The 20,635-nt window shown below is 42.5% G+C and overlaps 1 protein-coding gene across 1 annotated transcript in view; it reads left to right on the top strand.

Annotated features, from left to right (window-relative positions):
• Positions 1 to 20,635, top strand: part of LOC103915661 (lipid phosphate phosphatase-related protein type 1) — a 74,725-nt gene that overhangs the window by 6,276 nt on the left and 47,814 nt on the right.

The raw sequence follows: 20,635 nt of genomic DNA, 5'->3' as shown, positions 1-20,635 counted from the left end.
TTTTCCAGCGGTTCGTGTGTGCCGGCTCAATCCTTTCCCTTGCTATAGGTGTCTTGCACATAGCTATTTAAAGCCCTGTGCCTTGTTTCCCCATCTGTGCCATGCAAGCAGTAGTGCTATGCGGCTCCACTGGGATGCTATGAGGACAAAATGCCCTGAGGGACATGTCATGTGCTGGTGTTGTATAAACTGCCTGTCATTAGATCCTCTAGTTAGACCGACTCTGTGAATTGATGGTGACAGATGCTGTGCAAATTCGGAGAAGCTCTTGTAGCAGGGTGTTGTTTCTGCATAATCCCCATACTTCAGTCACTTCTGTTTCTTGGGATTCATTGTTTCTTATTTTATTCACTCAGCATATGTATCTGTTTCTCTTTGTTGCTCTTTCTAAATGTCTCTTTATGTTCCCCATTTGCCAGTCATTCCTTATTGTTTGCTTTCTTTGTCTCTCCACCACGTACCTCCTTTGTTCCAGATGACTGGATAACTCCATATTGTAAAATTGGCTTAATCTCAGTGAATAGGTGTCTCCTGAACGTTGGATTAGTTTTGCTGAATTGCTAGGCAGCTTTCATATTGCCTGACTATAAGCTAAAACTTAATTTTTTTAAAAGATAATCCTTCTAGGTGCTTCACAATTAGGTGAAAAGCACAGAAAACTCATGGCCAAAATGGGCACTCTGGAAAAAAGCAGGTTACTATTTTATACTCCTTAGCTTCTTGAGGACATTTTAAAATTAGCATTAAGGGACCGCCCAAGAGGGATTAGCTGCTTTACTGCATTTTTCTTTAAAACAGAAATGAAAGGAGGATTGTATTGTTGCTTGCAGACACGTGAAGCCTATTTTGTATCCTCCCTCTTTATCCTGAAAATTTCCCCTCACAAATAATCCCTTTGACAGCCTGAATAACATCATAGGGTTTGCACCAATGAATTCAGTGCAATTTTCAAGGAAGAGATTAAAGGTACCAAAAATTCTTTGTCTGTATAAGTAACATAAAAAACCGCATTTGGTAGTAGAGAAACATGTTGTGAATATACTGTTTTATCTGTTTCACTGTGCCCTCAATACTTTTGAGAACTACTTCAATTTATAATATGTTGGTCTATATGACCAGATTTGTAAGAGAAGTAATTGTGTTTTTTTAATTATGTGGCAGTTAGGGAGATTGAACTCACTTTGTTTTTTAAGTAGAAATGCATTTTACTGATTTGTAAGTTAAAAAACCCCATAGCTTTAGTAGATTACTGCTAGAAAAACTAGTAAACAGAATTGATTGTGTAGAGATTTTAAGAAAATTGGTTGTAAAACCAGGTGCCATTCATGCGAGTTTTCTGTATTATATGTGCAGAACTCTACAAGCCATGTTTGAAGCTTTCTAAGATGGAAAGTATTTCCAGCAATGACTGGGCAACTTTAATTAGGCTTAAAATAGATAGCATTGTGAAAATACATGACACAATATGTAACATGGGCAGCTATCTCCCTGTGGGAACAGAGTGATATTATCAGTGAAAATTACTGCTGAATTTTCCTCTCCTTTCTTTTCAGAAGTATACTTAGATTTTTACGTTTATTGCAGATGATGGTAGAACAGTTAATGTGTTACTTTTTGTTTGTTTGTTTGCATACTTCAAAGACCTGAGGTTTTTTCATATTTTCTCACCCAAGCACACAATGTTGAGCTATTTATTTGCTCAGATATATGAAAATTTGGAGATCGTTGCAGGTGCAGTGCATTATCGTATTATTGACTCCTCTGTGACAAAATTGCACCATTTCCTCTGGTCTGCACCTGTGAACAAACATTTTTTCTTTGGTCTGTAGGAATATGCCTGAGTTTATTTAGCATGATACTGAATTTGCATAAGCAACATTAAGTTTTAAAAAGGGTGGAAAGGAATTAATAGTGACTCACAAATCCATACTAAGTAACCTTAAATACAACAATGAAGCCTTCCCAGAACTGATCAGTAGGAAAGAGCTGAGAAACATCAGAGCAAAGCAAGATGCTGAATACGTATTTTGCAATATCAAACCCACTCAAACTTTTTGACAATGGTTTTGACATCAGAAGAATTTTCAAAAGTAAAATAGGTCTCTCTAAGTATCATTTCCAATTTCATCAGGCTTGCAAAGGACTCTATTTCTGGCTCCTGACCAGCCACTCCAGCCACTTGTCGTATCTTCTCCTTCCAAAGCACAAACAGATAATCCAGTTACCAGCACCTGAGTAACACAAAATAAATAAAGCTATTATGAATGCAGCAGAACATGGCAACAAATAAAATAAAATACAGCTTTCTGGAGAAATGATAGTGTATGTTTCCGTATTTCTAACTCACTTGGCTGGTGCACCTCAGGCTTCATGATTTATTTCATGACTTCTGCGGCAGTCTGAAGGGAGGCCTGCTGCTTCCCCTCAGTCCATCTCCACATCCCAGCATTTTAGCAGTAAACATTTTTTCTCTGATATATTTCCTTATTGTCATACTGCACTTCAGTGGTGTATTTCACCAGGAATTTCTGTGAGGTGTTGGGTATAGCACACGTAGTTCTCAGATCACATTCCTAAAGTCCGATCATATACTCTCACACAGGTAATTTTGCACGTCATATATTTGTTCACGGCTGTGAACTCAGTGGGGCTGTTGAAGAGACTATATGAAAACTGACCATATGCAGATGTGTTTGCAGGAAATGTGTGAGAGAGTGGTATTGCTGGGAATCGATGTTTTGAAAGGCGTTACATCTTGTGCACATGATGCTAAATGGGCACTCAAGTCTTAACACACATGAAATCATTGCTCGTGATGATGATTGCTTACAACAATGATTAGAGATTGACCCTCATTTTTAGAGTTCGTGAGTCTTCATGGATTATATTTCAGCTTGATGCCATGCCTAAAACAATACTTCTGATTCAGAAGTTCAGGCTTCATAAGATTTAGGATATCTGTGACTTTGGTATAAATATACAATGATAAATTGTATTAGCTGTTCCTGGAACACCCCAGTTTTAAGTTAAAGAGTCAGGAATAAAGATGCATCTTCATCCTGAAACAGAGTGATTTAATGGTCAAGATTTCTATTGCAGATAGATTTTTAGAAGTGGTTGTTAGATGAATGATTAATCAATATTTTACTAAGCACATAGTCGATTTTTAAAGAGTTGTTACACAGTTCAAGAAACCAAATGGTTGTTCATAACAGTCTGTAACTCTTACTTTTGGGTACTGTGTTTATAGTACTCACTGGGATTAAGACCTGCATCAGACTAGACATACCTAGAGTCCCGTGGCTGGCTGTGGTCACTAGCAGCCTTGGAGTGAAGGCTCTGCATGTTTGCAGAGAGTCAGTGCAAAGAGCCAGGCTGTTTTGCCCAGAAGTTTTAAACATACCCCAAAACCCTGCTATACACTTCTTTCTCATGTCATTTCCTTTACAACCTGATCACATGAGCAGATGAATGGAAGAACCCACGTAATAGGACACGTGGGGGATAGTTTAAAATAAGTTTGAATCATTTATTAACTTTTCATAATTCTACAGCATTATTAACTTTTTATGATTCTACAGTAATTATTGATGGGGTCTACCAAAAATATGCTGCAATAAGATTAAAGCAGCTTGGAAATAATGATGCAATTATTACTGGAGTTACTGTCAGTTTTGTCACGACTTCAGTAGGGTGAATTCTGTAATTTAAAGGATAGCTACATTTGGTCATGTAATGGCTGAATCATCCCTGTATTTCCTCCTCCCAGCTATTAAATGCTGCATGTCGATCCTAAAAATCAATAATCTATTGTTCGGCACGATTTAATGGCTTATTTCTAGGGTGTAGACTTTGCATACGTGGAAGGAGCTCTAATAATAATAATACATTAATACTTGTTATATATTCTATTAAAAAATCACAGAAATTCAGTGTGTGATTATTTTGTGTGGATGTACAGCATTATTGAATTAATACCACTTTTATTAAGATTAAACCATGTATAACAGTCTACTTGATTTTTCAAGACTCATTGTGAGTTTTGCATGCTTCATGGAGAGGATGATGTTTGGCCTTTAAATCTCTTCTCAAAATAGTTTGTGATACTTTCCTTTTCACAGTGGAAATATTGATCAAATTTCCATTTGGTTTATTGTAGTCTCTAATCAATACTGCATTTTTTATAAAATTATAGAAAAAGTGTGTAAATGTACCTCATAAATGTAATCTATTTTCATATTAGTGCCTGACCAATATAAGATTCCAGTTATAATGGAGTGAATTAACCTATCCGAATAGACTGGATAGCAGATTACACTTTTATTAGTTTTATAGTTGTGCTAATCTTTGACTTGGAGCCAGTTAAATCAGTAGTCATCAGGGATCTTTATGATCTTATTTAAACCAGCCAAAGCAAAAATCAGTGCAGCTCTGTTAAAATGTTAGGAAACATACTGAAACTAGTAAAACTGATGAAATTGTGGGAACAGAGTAGTTTAAACGGTGTTGGTTTCATACCAGCATTGGTTTATCATTATGACTTTCAGGCTTTTCATTCTTATTGCAAGAGTCTTTCTGTAGAGAGAAAGGAGAAAAACAGTTTGGGACTTGGAAGAAACTCAGAGTAGATGTGATTTGAACAAGAAAGGCAGCCGGGGTCAACCAAGTTAGTAAGAAACCTAAGTCTATACTTCTTTGAGTTAAAAGGAAAGTCATAGACTCACGTAATAATTTAGGTGGGAAAGGATCTCTGGAGGTCTCTAGGCACAGCAGGGCTCAGAACAGCGGCAGTTGGATTAAGTTCCTCTGGGCCTTGCCCAGTTGAGTTTTCCTATTACCTTACTAGGCAACCTGCTTAGTTTTTGAGTATCCTCATAGGAAAAACACTTGTCCTAATATTCTTTCTAGTAAAGTGACATTACCTGATATGAAGGAGAAAGAATCTAGGCCCAATGGCAGTGAAAACAGAACGTAGGATGGAACAAAAAAGAGGATGGGTAAAGGAAAGCAGTAAAGGAATGAATCGTAAAAAAATCTTCCTGAATTTAGAGGTATGTGCAGTTGGAACCTTAAGACCAGTTTTGTCTACCCAGCCCTTTTTCTTGCAATAATTTCACCTAGATATTTGCATGCCCAGCATGAAAATGCCTGTTGATTACCAGTAGTCAGTGTGTTGATTTCCTTGTCCACATTCCTTGTTGTAGACCCCAACATGTTAGATAAAGCTTCCTATTCCAAGCCTTGCACCTCAGTCTGTTTTGTGAATCAATGAGCTGTATCACTGTGCTGCTTTTTCCTAACATCTGATTCCTAAAGTAATTTCCATTGGACTCTTCCCCATATTATCCACTATGTAGCTTCTTACAAAAAGCACATGTGCATCTTAATGCCTCCTGCTGCTGCGCCTTGGTTTAATAAGACCCTGAAGGAGATAAAACTGCCCTTTGTGTGTGTGGAGACTTGTTAAAAGAGAACCTTTAGGAACATCAGTAATGTTAAATCCAGGTGCAGACAGACTATTCTATTTCTACTTGTTTTGACAGGGCTAACGTTGAAAAGAGAATGGTATCTTTAAGGGAAAGGGACAAAAGTGAGCACCAGAACCTAGGGATTTTATGAAAGTTTTGAAAACCCAAGTTTTCCTTTCTTCCTTACCCTGCATTCACAATTATGTAGCAAGACGATTACAGATTCTGGAAAATGAAGTGGTCATTATTAATTTTTTAATATGACTGCCTACCAGTGCTGAAGAGTTGTATGAAAGGTTTGGCTCAGACACAACATGACTTGCAAGCAGCAGATGAGATTCAAAGTGATAAGGTAATCGTTGTTTTAAAAGCTTCCTGTTCAGTTGGAAAAATGTTGGAGGCAAATAAAATTGATTTTATAATGCATTATACATATTAATAAGACTGTGTCCATTTAGGTGAAGTAAAATGTCTTTGATAGTTTCCTACTTAATTTAAAACATTGTCTCTATTTGATTCTTATGACTGGTCTAAGAGTCCTGCAATCTTGATATCAGCAGATAGTTTCTTTTGGCAGTAACTGCTGCATTCATCAATGTCTAACGACTGTAAACCTGCACTACTCTATTAAATAACATTGGTCTGGAAGTGCAGGCAAGTTTTATGAATTTTAATGAATGCTGTTCTATTAATGACAAAGATTCAGCGCTCCAAGTGCCTCCAAGGTTGTCAACTTAGAAGGAAAGCCTTTATACCTGGAAGAAAGAGTTAACAGAACAAGCATCTAAGAAGGTCAGTGTTGTTAGAATAAGACTAGTTTTGATTTTCCATCTTCTACAGATGGTTTTGGAATGATGAATTCTGGACTGCCTTGATACTGAGGGACTAGGTTACCTTTACTGGACACAGCAGTCCAGCACAAGAGTATTGGAACACAAAATACCTAAATACAGAACAGGTCAAGAAATGTGCATCAGAAAACATTGTTTGGAACTGAGTTTTTTAATGTAATTTCTAATTTGGGGTATTCACTGAAACTCTGATAGTAGGTAACATGTTCCACTAGCTCACTTAGGAGGCAACTAGAGATCCTGGATTTTTAAGATTCACTGTTGTGACACAGCTTGATACAAACCCCATAATTTTACCCTAGTCTGTGCCTGCCAAGACATTGTAACTTTTAAGACTCCTCCAAGATGTTGAAGACTAACAGGAAGGTTAGGGAGCTGCAGTTTGGGTTTGTGCAGCACGGATTCTGCTTCTAGAAGAGGGCCTCTCTGCACGTCTGGAGGCTTGGCTTCTTGATGTTAACAGGGAAGGCAAACTGGGCAGGTGGGCTTGCAGGGTCTGTGGCTCTGAGAGATTTTATGGTCTGAGGCAGATCAACTCCTTGGAGATACCAACAAAGAGTCTTGTAGGTCTCTCTTGAGTCAGAGAAAGATCTGGAAGACATAATATTTCAGAAGAAGCAGATAGCCTGGAAGCTTTGAAGTTGAAAGGTATCTCTCAGTGAAATATTTTTTTGTTTTGAAAATAAAATTGCAGATTTTGCTTTTCAGCATGCTCTGCTCCAATAGGATCTAGGTTAGGATGTAGAGTAGCATCATCAAGCAGATCTGTCTGAAGCTGTGAGACACCAGCATTGCAAAATCACGTGCTGTATTTCTACACTAAGGCACTGTAAAGCACATGCAGGACAACAGGGAGCCACTGTGCCTCTGTACGTGCACTGAGGGGATGGGGTACCTGCAAGACCTGCAACACAGGGGTCCTGCACTGTTTTCCCTGTGGTATTTTCACTTGTCTGCTGTCCTTATATGAAAATCAAATAGACAGCAAGGCTCATCACGTGCCTATGCTGGCCATTGTCTTGTAACCTTCTTTGCAGTGCTCTGTTAATGCTGATCACACTGTGATTTGTTTGTGTAGTGTCACTGGAGATCTTTTTGCCTAAAGACATCAAAGTGCTTCACAGCTATTAAGAGGATACTGAGCTGATTTAGAAGAGAGAGGAAAAGAACTGTATTGTCCCCAGCCCAAGCAACCCTGGGATCCAGGAGTATGACATCTTTCACCAGTAGAATATAAGGCAGTTGTGAGCCAGACCAAAAGCGTGTCTTGGCAGCAGGGCTCTGAACATCTATGGTAAGCAGGAGATAGCTAGGAAAGGGTGTAAAGTAGGACTGTTGTATGGTGACTATCTCTGACATGGTGTTGGTACTTCCCCTGGTCAGAGGGAGTGTCACTGTATTTAATAGCTTGTGATAGATTTTTCTTCCAGTTTTTTTTACAACTGCTTTTTGAGTCCTTGTAAATTGCTAGTACCTGTAATTCGTATGTCAGGGAGTTTTACAGCTTACCTATGCCATCTATGTTTTTGTTTATGTCACCCGATAGCTTGATTTAAAGTCTCCTACATCTAACACTTGAAAAGACTGCAGTCTTTCCCTGTTTACTTCTGCCTCTATGCCGTACACAGCCATTTCTGGGCTCTGCTTGGAGACTTTTTTGATCTTCTGGGAACTTCTTCTGGGATGGTCAGGGGAGTCCTGGGAACCCTTGGAGGAACGTTAGGGTGCCAGTGAGGACAGCTAGATGAGCCCGTGGCTGCTAGCAAGCTCCAGCAGCTTCTAGCAAGCTCTGCCAGCTGCTTCTGATCAAAGGGGGCTCTGAGCTTGCAGATCTTGAGTCCTGATCAAGGAGGGTCAGGCACTTTTCCAGCAGGTACTAGGCAGAGGCCTCTGTAAGTCCTGGCCCAGAGCGCAGCTCTCAGAGGCGGCTGTTGTTCAGCAGTTTTGCATAGAAGGGAACCGGTAACTCTGCTCACACCAGCACCTATGTCCTCAGTTATGACAGTGATGTGTCACAGGGTCCGGTCCCCATCAGCCATTTTTCTGGGAGCAATTTTCCCTGTAACAACAGAGGCCTTGACCGGCACATGGAGCTGCAGAAGGAGGATGAAGCTTTGCAGGTCTCAGGCTGCAGAGGCACCTGGGGCCCCTCGCTGTGGCTGGGACAATGGGAGATGGCCTTTTGGCCAGCAGGAGGGTTGTTCTCATTGAGGATCTGTGTCACCAAGTACATGAGCTGTGGAACCAGGTCAGCAGACTGCACAGCATCAGAGCTGACAAGAAAGAGATCAACCAGGTCCTCTCTGAGACCCTGCAGCTTCGAAAGCCTGAACCTTCAATTCAGCAGGGGGACAGAGTCTCTGTGTATCAGGTTGGAAAGTGGAAACTCCCATGATGGTGAAGGCTGGAAGCTGGTGACTTCTGGCCCTGGGGAGAAGGCTCCTGCTCCACGCACAGATCTGCAGCTATGAAATAGATTCAGTGCCGTGGCAGCTCCCTGGCTGAGAGCTCTGTCCAGTGAAGCACTTGAGCCAGCTGAACCTGAACCATATGGCAAGAGGAAATGGTGAGTGATAGTGCTGGGAGACTACCAGCTGGGAGACTCACTTGTGGAGAATGAAAGCCCCCATCTGCCGACCTGACCTGCTGTCTGGAGAAGCTTGCTGCCTGCTAGGGGCTCAGGGGTGGGATGTTGTGGAAAGACTGTTTCAATCCTCAGACTATTACTCCCTGCTGCTCTTCCACCTGGACACCAATGATACTACCGGGAGTGACCTGGGAAATATCAGGTGTGACTATGTGGCTCTGGGTGCAATGGTCAAGGGCATGGGATGCCAGTCAGTGGTCTCCTTGACACTGCCAGTGAGGAAGAGGAGGGTCTGAAGAGGACTGGATGGATTCTGTGGGTCAACATGTGGTTGCACAGCTGACGTCAGCAGCAGGGTTTGGCTTCTGTGACCATGGGACCCTCTTTGAGGATCAAGACTGCTTGAAAGGGGATCAACCTGACCAAACGGAGCAAAAGCATCTTTGCCAACAGGCTGGCCAACCTGGAGAGAAGAGCTTAAATTAACAGTGATGGGGGAGGGAGATAATGACCACCAACCATGTGAGGAAGTGAAGGAGCAGGTTGGAAGGATCAGTGAAGGACGAGGACTGAGCAAAGGGCCCACCATGATCTGAACAGCAGGGACACTAATCAACAAAAGAGTGGTGAAGGGGGATCCCACCAAGCATAAGCACATAAATAAGGAAGCGACAGGGAAAGGTCTCAAGCCATTTTTAGGAAATCGGCACAGCTGGATGCTTCTCTGTCATGCAACATTTAAGAGCTCGTGACTTGGGTTTGTGGATTCCCCTGTGAGAGAACCAGATTTTTTTTTACACTCTCTCTCTGTATCTCTTAATTATAAGCTTTAGTCAGCAAGTAAGAACTGTTACATACCAAGTACTAACTGATTCCTGAACCTCTGATCCCAATCACTATCCTCTTAATTCTGCAGAAAGAAGTAGGTTTTTGGAGCAAGAGGAGGCATCCCTGCCTGTTGGTGGTAATGGGAGCCTCTCCGGTCCACCCATCAGCACCCTGTTCCCAGCGCAAAGGGTTAACAAAGCAAGCTTATATTTATAGCTGGTTTCTTGGCAGGCAGTGCAGGTCATACCATTAACAAGTTTTCTTTGTCTAGCTTATTGGCAGGTGTTCTTTGTCCAGCAAGTGGCAGTTCATTATTGGATTCAGTGTTTCAGCTTGAGGCCAGCTTTCACGGTTGCTGAATTTTGGCAACATCCAAGACCAGGGTTTGACAATATTCAAGGCCAGGGACGAATGCATGGTCATACTCTCTGGTGTCTGTATACTAATGCTGTGGGAAGGAAATGAGAGGAATTAGAGGTTTGTGTGCATTTGCAGGACTATGATTTTCTTGGTGTCACAGTGATGTGGTGAGATAGCTCACACGACTGGAGTGCTGCCATGGATAGGCTTTTTCAGGAAGGACAGGCTGGGGCAGCAAGAAGGGAGAGTTACCCTTTATATAAGGGAGCAGCTGGGACACATCACACATGTGCCTTGGGATGGGCAATGAGCTAGCAGAGAGCTTGTGAGTCAGAATTAGGTGATAGACCAAAATAGGTGACATTGTTGTGGGTGTCTGCTATAGACTGTCTGATCAGGAAGCAGTAGATGAGGTGTTCAGACAACTGGAAGAAGCCTCACTTTCACAGACCTGGTCATCATGCAGGACTTCAGCCACCTTGATATCTGCTGGAGGGACAACACAGCAGAGCCCAAGCAATCCATGAGGTTTCTGGAATGCATTGATGACAACTTCCTAACACAGGGGATCAAGTTGCTGATGTAAGATGCTCTACTAGACTTCATACTTACAAACAAGGTAGTGCTTGTCTAGAATGTGAAGGTCAGGGATGCAAAGGTCAGGGACATCCTTGGCAGCAGTGCCCATGAGATGGTGGAGTTCAGGACTGTGAGAAGAGAGAGCAAGCCAAAAAGCAGGATCACAGACCTAGACTTCAGGAAAGCAGACTTTAGCCTGTTCAAGGAACTGCTGGGAAGAATCCCATGGGATACAGCACTGCAGAGAAGAGGCATCCAGCAGAGCTTGTTGATTTTCAAGGATCGCTGCTTCTAAGCTCAAGATTAGTCCATTCTGATGAGCAGGAAATCAAGCAAAGGCAGCAGGAGGTCTGCATGGATAAACAAGGAGCTCCTGACTAACCTCAGACACAAAAAGGAAGTACAGAAGAGGCAGGAGCAGGGACAGGTGACCCAGAAGGAATACAGAGGCACTGTCTGAGCATGCAGGAGTGGGGTAAGGAAAGCCAAAGCCCACGTGGAGTTGAATCAGATGAGAAATGTGAAGGGCAACAACAAGGTTTCTACAGGTACATAAGCAGCAAAAGAAAGATTAGGGAAAATTTGGGCCCACTCCTAAATGGGTTAGGGAACCTGGTGACAAAGGACACAGAAAAGTTTGAGAAGTACTCAGTGCCTTCTATGCCTCAGTTAGACTGGCCTGCAGGAATCCCAGGCCCTTTAGACTGGTGGGAAAATCTGGATCAAGGAAGCCACCCTCAGTGGAGGAGGATCAGGTTAGGGAATATTTAAACAAACTGGACAGACAGAAGTCCATGGACCGAACAGGATGCACACATGGGAGTTGGCTGGTGTCACTGCAGACCACTCTTGAGTACCTTTGAAAGGTCATGGTGATAGGGAGAGGTTCTTGAGGACTGTAAGAAAACAAATGTCAGTCCTGTCTTCAGGAAGGGAAAGAAGGATGATCCGGGGAACTACGGGCTGGTCAGCCTCTCCTCAATCCTTGGTAACAACTAATCCTAGGAACAACTAATCCTGGAAACCATTTCTAAACTCATGAAGGACAAGAAAGTGATTCGGCATGACTACTGATCTCCATATTGTGAAGAGGAAAGGACCTGGGGATGCTGGTGGACAAGTTGAACATGACATAGCAATGTGCCATTGTGGCAAAGAAGGCCAACAACCTCCTGGGTTGCAGCGGGAGGAGCATTGCCAGCAGGTCAGCAGAGATCATCCTTCCCCTCTGCTCGGTACTGGTGAGATACATCTGAAGAGCTGTGCTGGGCTCCCCTGCGGTACACAGTGAAGGGATGAGAAGTAGTGGGCACAAACTGAAACCGGAAATGGCATTTAACAGAATAAAAACCTTTCTTGTATAAGGGTGATGGAACACCAGGACAGATGGTGCAGAGAGGTTGTGGAGTCTCTGTCCTTGAAGGTATTTAAAACCCAACTGGACGTGGCCTTGGGCAACCTGCTCTAGCTGACCCTGCTTTCAGCCAGTGGGTTGGACTAGGTGGTCTCCAGAGGTGCATGCCAACCCCAGCAATTCTGTGAACTACAGCTGACAGCCTGGCACCTTGTTCAGACATGTTTGTAGCTGGTGGCTCCATATAATTGTTCTCTTGTTTGCCAGGTCTCCTTGATGCTGAGATAACTACTGTAACACGTGGATCATAAGGGGAGCTGTATTTCAGTTTTACAGATGGGGTAACTGAGGCACAGAGTGACTTGTCTGCAGATATTCCTTTGGCTATGGGTCAGGATCTCACCATCTGCATATGAAGTCTTTTATCCTGACTTTTGCTTCAGTCTGAGACGTGACTGACTTAGATCAGTCTGAGAAAACCCAAGTGTATTTCAGTAGCTGCTAGCTGAATACTCACCGCTTCTCTTCTTCATAAGTCTTTTCTTTCTTTAATGGCCTTGAACTATCAACAGAATTTTTCATAGCTAAGGAAAGTAGTTTTCTCTTAGAACTAAACATATATCAAGTTATAGCTCCATTGCACTGGCGCAGTATTTTAAAATATACTTTAGTAATAAATAAATGCAGTCATCTGTAAAGCTGCTATCTCTGAAACACAATTACTCAGCCTTTTCCTTTCTTTTCCTCAGCAGATAGCAGAATAGGAATATTGAAGCATTAGTCATTTAAAAATGTGATAAAATGTTTTCATGCATATGGGGAAAAGGAGGGGATTAAACAGGTGCTTAAAATGTGTCAGAGTGCCATGCCATAGGAGAGAGAGGGACAATATTAGAGACACTGCTGCAGAAGTAGTTAATAATAATAAATGGAGAATTTGGCAGCAGGGCAAAGAATTTAAAATTGTCATTTGTTATAATTGAAACTATCAGAGCATCATTTATGAAGGAAAGGAACAGTCCAGGCAGACACGAGTAAGCACTCTCTGACTGCAAGGAGAGTAGAGATCTGAACGCCTATCAAAATCTTCCTAACAGAACAGTAGTTTGAGCACAGCAAAAGAGCAATAAAATGTGCTCCTTTTTGGGATGTGCCTAGGTGGCTTGTGGAGTTACCACCAGTCTGGTGAAAGGAGAGCCCCTGCTGTGGAGGCAGCTGTGGCAAAGGGTCTGACTGCAGCCTCTTGTCTCTACATACATATTTACTGCTGGGAAATTATTTGCCCATTTCTAACCCCAAACACCTACCCAGAGCACTTCCGTAATTAATGAAGCTTTCAGAAAAAGGGCCAGCTGTTAACACCTTTCAAAATCAATGGCAACATGACCATTTATTTGAAAGGCAGAAGAAAGGGACCCAAGAATGTACAGTGTCTAGGTGTTTGGCTTCTCTGAGGCTTCACATTTACCGTCGGATTTTCTGGGTTGAGAAATATTGTAGAATTGTAGAACAATAGTTCTGTTCTGTCTAAGAACAAAATAGAAGTTATTGCTGTTCTACAAAACCTCACAGCTCTCCAACTTGCCAGTCTACCTGCAATGTTCACTGAAATATAAATGTGGATATATGTACTGATTTGCTTTGGAGTTAGGCTTCTTTTCTACTCATATTTGCATTGCTGAAAGCGACATCTTTTAAGAACCTGCCAGGATTGGTTTCTGATTGAGATTCTCTCGTAACAGGCAGATTGATGACCAGAACAAAGGAGCAAGTACGGGCAAAAATGTCTGAGGAGAGAGCAGATTTAGAAAGTATTCTTTCCAGTGTGAGGAAGGTGAGAGGATGGGCTCTCTGACGAGCTGCTCTTCCTAACCATGCACAGTTACTCTATGACTTTATTGTAAGGTTTCCCTCCCTGTGGAAATGCTTCCCTGAGCCTGCAAGGCAGGTGTGCTGGGGAGTGGAAAACAGCTTCCCCTTCCTTTGGCCAGATATGATCCCAGCAGCTTTTAGATCTGTCAGCCTGATGGGGAACTTTTTAATAGCTTCTTTGGTCTTCCTGGAAGAGTGATGTGTGGATGAGGCAATGGCCTGTGGACCCCATGGCAGCTGTCTGCAAGAAGGTATCTCTTTTCTTCCAAGTAACAGGCTGGAAATGATCGTCAGGAGAAGAAAGGTGCACTGTGTACAAGAATAAACAACTATTCATTGGGAGTAGAGTATGTACGACTATGTAGAAGGCAAGGCTGTTCTGCTATAGTGCACCTCGGCATTTGTCTAGAAGTCAGGGTGGGCAAAAGTCCCTCTTGACTATGTTTTCCCTTGAACTTTCCTCAGATGTGTTGCTAGAAATGTCATCGTTAACATTTAAGTTCACAGTCTGAAACAAGCACAGGGAAAGTAAGGATTTTGTTTTGGTGTGGTTTGGTTTTCACTTTCTTCAGATCTTTGTTCCTTTTGTATTGTGCTTTATCCTAGTTCTCCTTTTCATATGATTCTCCCACTGTCAGTCCCTTCAATCTTCAGAAGGATGCTTGCTTTTCTACCTACAAGGACACATCAGAAATCAAAATACACCTCTGCATCTGTGAACAGCTTTGGTTGAAGATACCGCATGAAGATACCACAGAGAAATCATGAAAAGCATACTGAAAAGATAAATTAGTCTGTTGTGCCAGAATCCTGTGTCTTGTCAGGATCTGTTGCTTCTTGTCATTTGAGGAATAGATTTTCCTGACAGCTTCTATATAAGTGAAAATAGTCGTTGGATTAAAACGCCTTTAGAGTGCATGAGGGATTTAACAGCTTTTATGAGCCATTTGTACAGTGAAATACCATCAGCCAGTGAACCATTCTCAGGGTTGTATGGCAGCTTGGAAGTTGTTTTAGCCAAGGGCAGCATTTCAACTTTCCAGGGCAGTCCTTGTATTGGATACTTCTGGAACACACAATCAAATCCATATTTTACATGGAATGCCTGTGGTACTTCAAAACTAAATAAGCTGCAATTTTGTGTTTTGGTTACTGAAATTAGGCAGATAATGAATTATGACAACATTTTGCAGTATTTCTAGTGCACTGGATGACTCATGTCAGTATAGTCCAGGTTAAAAACTGCTGTCAAGAAGAATCAAACTCAAAACAGCCCTTTCACAGACGAACACATCTTGTTTGAAGTTAGAAGGACAAATTCAACACCAAATTGTCATTAAACTTTTTGGAGTTGCTCTGAGTTTTACAAGACTTTTATTATTTTGCTATATTGCAATATTTAAGTATTCCAACAAGTTTCATGAATTCAGATATTTCTGTGGCTGGAACATGTTAGGTAGATCCAGAGTAATCTCCAGTGAAAAGCAAGCTGCAGAACTTTATCCAGACAACCTTTTCCTGAATACAATGTCTTGATCATGACCAAAGCACCTCTTTCATAAAAACATCTCGCATGGTGTGAAGATGTCAGGAGAGGACAACTGCAACTGTCTGTCCTGTCCTGTCCTGTCCTGTCCTGTCCTGTCCTGTCCTGTCCTGTCCTGTCCTGTCCTGTCCTGTCCTGTCCTGTCCTGTCCTGTCCTGTCCTGTCCTGTCCTGTCCTGTCCTGTCCTGTCCTGTCCTGTCCTGTCCTGTCCTGTCCTGTCCTGTCCTGTCCTGTCCTGTCCTGTCCTGTCCTGTCCTGTCCTGTCCTGTCCTGTCCTGTCCTGTCCTGTCCTGTCCTGTCCTGTCCTGTCCTGTCCTGTCCTGTCCTGTCCTGTCCTGTCCTGTCCTGTCCTGTCCTGTCCTGTCCTGTCCTGTCCTGTCCTGTCCTGTCCTGTCCTGTCCTGTCCTGTCCTGTCCTGTCCTGTCCTGTCCTGTCCTGTCCTGTCCTGTCCTGTCCTGTCCTGTCCTGTCCTGTCCTGTCCTGTCCTGTCCTGTCCTGTCCTGTCCTGTCCTGTCCTGTCCTGTCCTGTCCTGTCCTGTCCTGTCCTGTCCTGTCCTGTCCTGTCCTGTCCTGTCCTGTCCTGTCCTGTCCTGTCCTGTCCTGTCCTGTCCTGTCCTGTCCTGTCCTGTCCTGTCCTGTCCTGTCCTGTCCTGTCCTGTCCTGTCCTGTCCTGTCCTGTCCTGTCCTGTCCTGTCCTGTCCTGTCCTGTCCTGTCCTGTCCTGTCCTGTCCTGTCCTGTCCTGTCCTGTCCTGTCCTGTCCTGTCCTGTCCTGTCCTGTCCTGTCCTGTCCTGTCCTGTCCTGTCCTGTCCTGTCCTGTCCTGTCCTGTCCTGTCCTGTCCTGTCCTGTCCTGTCCTGTCCTGTCCTGTCCTGTCCTGTCCTGTCCTGTCCTGTCCTGTCCTGTCCTGTCCTGTCCTGTCCTGTCCTGTCCCATCCCGTCTACCCCCCAGTGTATACCTCATTTGGGTGCTTGTGCATTACCTGAGTCCCTGTGCTGCTGTAGCTGATCGCTGTAGTCATAGGAGTGTTGTTAGGCTTTATTGCACTGCAGAATGCTCTTTGCATTACAGTCGTTGTCAGATCTTCCCTAAGCTCTGGGGAGACAGACTGAAATGCATTATGAGGCAGATGATAACTGGGGGAAGATCTGCTCCCCAGATACATACCCAGTGCCTGGACTCCTTCCCCGGGGAGCAGTTTAGCATAGTGAGTGCTGAGATACTGGACCTACTGAAGCCTCGTGAAACATGGCCTCCATTGGGACGCTGGGATAGGACATAGATTATGAGGGAGGAGCCTTGGTTGGCTCAGTGCTAGAGGTTGATCTATTGTATTTTAGAACAGAATGTCATTTTTTAGAGGAGCAAACCCTGAATCCGTTGAAGCACAATGTGGACAACAGTTCTTTGAGGACATCGTGGCAGACTGTTTTCTATTTTCTGACCTTCCTGTGGGCAGTTTCATTAGATGCAAAGAACTCAGCCTGCACTTAGAAGAATCAGCGACAAATGTTGCAAGTCTTCCAACCGAACAAGCTCTTCCAAAGCACCTGTTTCTAGCAGTGGCTGGTCGTATGATGCTTGGAACGTAGAAGTTTTTACTAATGTGTTAGATGCTGGATTTCATGGAGTTGGTAAGAGCTCCCTTAACAAGTCCTGAGATGATCCCAGGATTTTGTACTGTTTGTTTTGGGCAAGCCCTAGATATGTAGGATAACCATTCCTGGAGTGTAACTCATTTTCACTCAGCCCCAAGTGGTCATATGTATCTGCCACCTAATATCTCTCTCTTTCCTCTCTCTCTCTCTCTTAGTTGCAAGAGCAAGTCTTTAAACTTGGGGAAACCTGTATAGGGCTGCTTTGAAAAAAAGTGTCTATTCTTGTTGTTGGGGCACTGCATAGATATTATTGGTGCTGTTGCACACCTGAACACTGAAAAGTTCAGTGATTCATTTGAAAATGCTGATTCTGTAGATGCCTTGATGGGCAAATCAAATGAAAACAAAACAAAACATGCCCTTGGCTTCTTCTAATTTAATATCAGAGTAGTCAAAATATATCTATGCTCTGCTTCTGTTGCTAAAAAAAATCATTCAGAACAGATGCCATTTTAACACAGCCTTTTTCTCCTAAGAAAATTACTCTCTGCCATAGTTTGTTGATCATTTTAAGGTGTTAAGTGCTGGAAGCAGCAGTTTCCTGGCTGTGTGCCATCTGGAACTGGATAGAGCATTAATGCCACCTGCTGAAAAGCCTCATGGGACCTGCTCGATGGAAGATACATACTATACTTGGGGCTTGGAGGTTTTAATAACACTTGGTAATAGTGATAACATTCTTCATGTACAAAATAAAAGTAAAAATAAAAAAATCTGATACGTTCTCCCTCTTGAGAGATGGAAGTTTAATTCTCTTCTCTCCTTGCTTTTATAAATCTCATCCTGACATTTAGCAGGAAGGCTATCAGACCCAACATTACTCCATATTTCTGGGCTCTTAAAGGAAAATTACAGTAGAAGCATCAGGTTTTGCTGAGAGAGGAGTCTTAATTTTCACACAGAGAAAGTAGCTGCCAATTTGACAGGAAGATCAGAAGGCCTTTATTACTACAGCTGTTTGAGGAACACATTTTGTTTTACTATTGCATAACTGGTTTTTGCCATAACAAATGCAGCAGGCCCCATGTACCTGAGGAAAATATGTTAAGTGAATTACAGGATGTGTATATGAGAGACAGAAAAAGTGTGGGACATAGCATGATGTCCCAGATACTGGAGCCAAAGCTAGAGGGTCTGGACCTGAAAGCAGGACCTAAGTCATTTTAGAGAGCAATTTGCTACTGTATCAGACAAACAGCTTAATGATCCACATCCTTAATGTGGATCATTGTCCACATGTGGATCATGTCATCTGAATGTTGCTTAAAGTCCCACTGTTACCGTATATTTAAAACTATTCTTCATTTTTCTTAAAAATTCCACTCCTGGAGTCAGGTAATAATGTGACAGTCTCAGCTTTAGTTTAAAAACATTAGCTAAATTTCCAGCTTTTTATTGTCAAGAAAAAAATTTACAGTGCTAGCCCAAGGAATGTAATTCCTGTCAAAATTTTAAATTAATAGCTCTTTATGCTACACACATGGACATACTGTGGATTATTGTAAATGACACATAGATTTTAACACAGGAAGATCAAACCAGATTCAGTAGCTTTTATGCTGACAGTGAACAAAGTAAGAATGAGATCATAGTGTGCCAGGAGTAAGGATCAACCCTGAGTAAAAGACCAAGGAGTAGAGCCAATGCACTGGTTATCTCTTCCTCTTTAATTTTGACCCCTTCAGTCACCAGCTCACTGCTAGATTGACTTTCTGACAGAGTAGCTTTGTGAACTGCCTTTGGTAAGGTTTAGCAAAAATAGTGTATTCTTTCTGTTGTTTGTTAGTTTAGGAAAACTAACACAAGATAAAATCCTACTAACATGAACACCTAGATTCATTCTTCGTAACTGATAATTTAAATTATCAGCGTGGTTACTTTTCCCTCAGAGTCAGTGGAGAGTGAAATGGGCACTCTGAGTGGAAAATGGTGCTATTTAAAAATTGCCTCCTGGAAATACTTCTCTTCTCCAGGTCAGTAGCTACCGTCAGAGTGCAAGTGTAGGAAAGTTGGATGTTGTCAGTCATTTCCTCAAATGCGCACGATCTGATGTCAGGGAGCAACTGATGCTCGTGACCAAATATCCTTCATGAGTGTTGAACCCACCTATTGTTCCTGCTGGAGATAATCCCCTTTGAAATTGCTGGCTGCAAATTTACTGGTCATAAAATCAGCCTCTCCTCTTTTAAACTACATAAAACAGGGACAAAGACTTCTTTTTAAAATCAGGATGAAGCCCGCAATAGGTTATTAAATTGCTGCTATCAGCAAATGGCCTGGAATTCCAGGTCTACTTTAAAAAATGAGATAATCCTCTGAAAAATACAGGGGAGAAACCAAACATATTAAAAACATAAAACACTACAGACTGCATGGTTGTTTGGTAGTCTGGCATTTGGAATTTAATGTCTCATTAATGCCCCCTGCTGATAAGCCTTCAAAGATCTACTTTGGATCAAGCTCAGTATTTAATAGTACTGTGCATCATTACTTTCTTTAAATTAAAAAAAAAATCCAGCTTATATCTCATCATAACTGGGTTCATCTTAAATAAATCACATTTCTTTTAATTCCATAACAAGGCCTGTGCTGTCACAAAAGCAGTAACAAAAGTCCTTATAATTGTCACATATGAACCCTTTCTACTGTTTGTTTAGTAAAAAGGACAAAGTTATGTAGCATGACTGTGTAAGAACTAAATCTTAAAGGAGAGAAGGAATCTTTAAAATTTTGTAAAGAAAGCAGATTATTATAATGAAATACAGCTTGCCAAAATAGAGAAATTGCAAGAGGTTGAACAGATGTATTGCTATTCAGGGTTATATTAGGGGGAGCTAAATGATGGGCCTTTTCGCAGCATTTATTATTTTCTAGCTAAAGAAAAGATAACGTTAGTATTGATTTTTACAGAGACTGTCTTGCATATGGCAACACAGGTATTACCTGATTCCGTAAGAGAGCTGGGGATTCGTTTCCAAGCCACAAGGGAAATGCTTTTCCTCTGCTGTTAGTGATTAAAAAGACGCTACTGTGTTTTTTCCAGTGTCCAACACCTGTGCTGCTGAATCTTTCCTCTTTGTCCATTCATCTCCCTGCCTCTCTGAGGTACGTAAAATCTTATGCAAGTGTCCGTGGCATTGGCCACCTAACGCTTGTAGGGACATCCACCCCTGCAGGTCATTCTCTCTCAAGAGAGCGAGGAGACCTGTGTTGTCCCTTTCAAGCATCAGAGAGTGAGTTTAGCCTTTCACAGGCAGAGCTCTTCATGTAAAGAGGCTGTCTCATGGCAGCCCAGCTCGTCAGGAGTGCGATGAATGCAGTGAGAGCAGGGTCAGGCTGTTACAAGACAGAGTATTGGGCCCACAAACCCCTGGGTGAAAGCGGGGCTGGGGTGGGACAGAGGCACTCCTGGTGCCCTCCTGTCCTCCCTGTGTGCAGGGTCCCAGGCAAAGATCAGGCATTCTGCAGGGAAACTGATACTGCCCAAGCCCAACTCTGCTCCCAGTCATCGATAGCTTGCACAGATATTGCCT

This window comes from Pygoscelis adeliae, unplaced genomic scaffold, assembly GCF_000699105.1.
Source record: "Pygoscelis adeliae isolate BGI_AS28 unplaced genomic scaffold, ASM69910v1 Scaffold64, whole genome shotgun sequence".
Taxonomy (NCBI): Eukaryota; Metazoa; Chordata; class Aves; order Sphenisciformes; family Spheniscidae; genus Pygoscelis; species Pygoscelis adeliae.
Note: the sequence above shows the minus strand (reverse complement) of the source record. Positions and strands in the feature narration are given on the sequence as shown.